Source organism: Echinops telfairi, unplaced genomic scaffold, assembly GCF_000313985.2.
Source record: "Echinops telfairi isolate 266 unplaced genomic scaffold, ASM31398v2 ScPeMD7_5592;HRSCAF=6446, whole genome shotgun sequence".
In the NCBI taxonomy this organism is placed as follows: Eukaryota; Metazoa; Chordata; class Mammalia; order Afrosoricida; family Tenrecidae; genus Echinops; species Echinops telfairi.
Genome location: NW_022109491.1, coordinates 6,545,180 through 6,547,561, shown reverse-complemented (window position 1 = coordinate 6,547,561; position 2,382 = coordinate 6,545,180). Strand labels below are relative to the sequence as shown.

The window sequence follows — 2,382 nt, the reverse complement described above, 5'->3', positions numbered from 1 at the left end:
TTCCCGGGCAATCCCGGGTGCAGCCGGAACCGGGCCGTTAAGAGTGCCCTGCCCAAGTTACTCATTTAGGGTACCTACGTTCGCCGGACGACCTTCAGGGCCAGAAACCCAGCCCGTGCCTTTTTCATTCTCAAAAGCACCAGGAGCTCTTATTTCATCCTTTCCCCAGCCTGCAGAGAAGTATTTAACATAAAAGGTGAGCGCCTCTCTCCCCTCTCAGCCCCGCCCAGCCCTTGTTCTCAGAGAAAACCATTTGGGAAAGTTTGGGGCACATCATTCCAAACGTAGAGAATGCAGGGATGCCCTGGTGGGCTGGGCTGCTGGTAAGGGCAAGGTCAGCAGTTCGAAACCCCCGGTCGCTCTGCAGAGAAAAAGGAGACTTTCTACGTTGGTTAAGCTCGATAGTCTCAGAAACCCACAGGGGCAGTTCTACTCTGCCCTATCTTGTCCCTTTGAGTCAGAGTGGACTTGGATGTTAGTGTTTCTTGCTTCGTTTTTTCATTAACATTGCGTTGGGGGCGGCTGTATCAGCAGCTTGCTTTTCTTTGGTGAAAATAGCATAGACAAATGGGAAGCGCGGGCTTCTGGGAGCTAGCCTGCCTTGGGCGGGGATGAAGACATTCTGGAATTAGACAATGGTGATGGCGGCACAACGTTCCTCATCTCCTGCAACCCATGGAATGACCAGGTGGAAGAGACATGCTTTGTGGTGTGTGGATTATATCTCAAGGTAAAAAAATAGCACAGGCGTTCCCATGTTGAAATCGAGCCACGAGCCCTGTCCAACCAATAGAATTCAAGCCACAGGTGCGAGCCATCTGTGTAATTGACAGTGTTCTCAGTGCCACATAAAGAGAAATAGGTTTGAATGGTTGAACTTTTGAATTATATATGTAAATCATGTACCAGAAAAAGTTAAAAAAAATGAGAGAAATAGGTTAAATTAATCCGAATATAGTTAAAATAGCATCAACCCAGAAGCCCACCCCCATAGCTCTGATTCCGAGTCATAAGGACTCTACATAGGGTTTTTGGTGGAAGCAGACAGCCTCTTCTTTCTCTTAAGAAGTGACTGGTGGGTTTGAACTTTATGGCTTGTGGTTAAGAGCCCCACACCTAACCCACAGCCCCATCAGGACACCTTAAAAATGACCTGGGGTATCCAAAATACTGTCATTTTGACATGTAATCAATATTTAAGACCATTTTATAGTCTTAGTGCTAAATTTTCCAAATCGGGCCTATAATTTTGACCGCACACTCAACTGCCTGTCATTGAGTCATATAGAGTCTATAAGATAGGATAGAACTTCCCTCTGTGGGTTTCTGAGACCCTAACTCTTTAAGGGAGTAGAAAGCCTTGTCTTTCTCGGGAGAAGCTGGTGATTTCCAACTGCTGACCTTGTGGACAGAAGGCCAACACATGACCATGATGCTACCAGGGATTCCTCGGTGGAAGAGCACAGCTCAATTGGGGATGGTCTGCAGCGGCAGTCAAGAAATCCCATGAAGTAGGACATTCGGTAAATCTGTTGCAAATGACGTCTTTGAAGTGTTAAAAAGCAAAGATGTCACCTTGTGGATAATGACGCGTCAGACCCAAGCCATGGTATTTTCAACCCTCGCTGATGCACGTGAATAAGGAAGACCGGGAAAAGATCGATACATTTGAATTGTGCTATTGCAAAGAATATTGATTATGCAGAAGAGTGACGACAAACCTGTTGTGCAAGAAGCACAGCTAGAAAGCCCTTAGAAGGGAGGATGACTTGCATTGGACTCGTTATCACGCGAGACCAGACCCTGGAGAAGACCATGAAGCTTGGTAGAGGGTCAGCAAAAAAAGAGGACGATCCTCCCAAAAGAATGAGGTAGATGGACACAGTGGCTGGAACAGTAGGCTCAGACATATGTGAGGGGGTATCCCCCCAAAAACCAACATTTTTTTTCAAAGCTATATATTTCAAAAAAATTTTTTTTACAAAATAATCTTATCACCTCCAAAGTACTTTCCATTACACTTAATACATTTGTCAAATCTGATTCCATTCTGGGAAACACTTCAAACTCATCTGTTTGGATGGCTGACACCACCTCCCTTGTTTTTTTTTCTTCACCTCTTCTGTGTCATCAAATTGCTGTCCTTTCATGTCCCTCTGCAGTCACAGAAACAAAAAGAAGTCACATGGAGTGAGGTCAGGTGAGTAAGGTGCATGAAGTAAGAGAGGCATGCTATTTTTTGCCAAAGGTGCATGGGGTAAGAGAGGCATTGCTATTTTTTGTGAGCAGGTACATTGTCGTGGTGGGAAAACCAGTCCCCCATCTGCTGCACACCAGGCCTTTTTTGTCGCACACTGTTATACAGTGAACCCTCGCCACTTC

The 2,382-nt window shown here is 45.5% G+C and overlaps 1 protein-coding gene across 1 annotated transcript in view; it reads left to right on the top strand.

The window, feature by feature from the left end:
* The first annotated feature begins 122 nt into the window (after nucleotides 1–122).
* Nucleotides 123–2,382, top strand: part of BCAS4 (breast carcinoma amplified sequence 4) — a 75,264-nt gene continuing 73,004 nt past the window's right edge. Inside the window, exon 1 of the mRNA XM_045295414.1 lies at nucleotides 123–196. The gene's annotated coding sequence lies outside the window, so the exon portion shown is untranslated. The remainder of the gene's footprint in view (nucleotides 197–2,382) is intronic.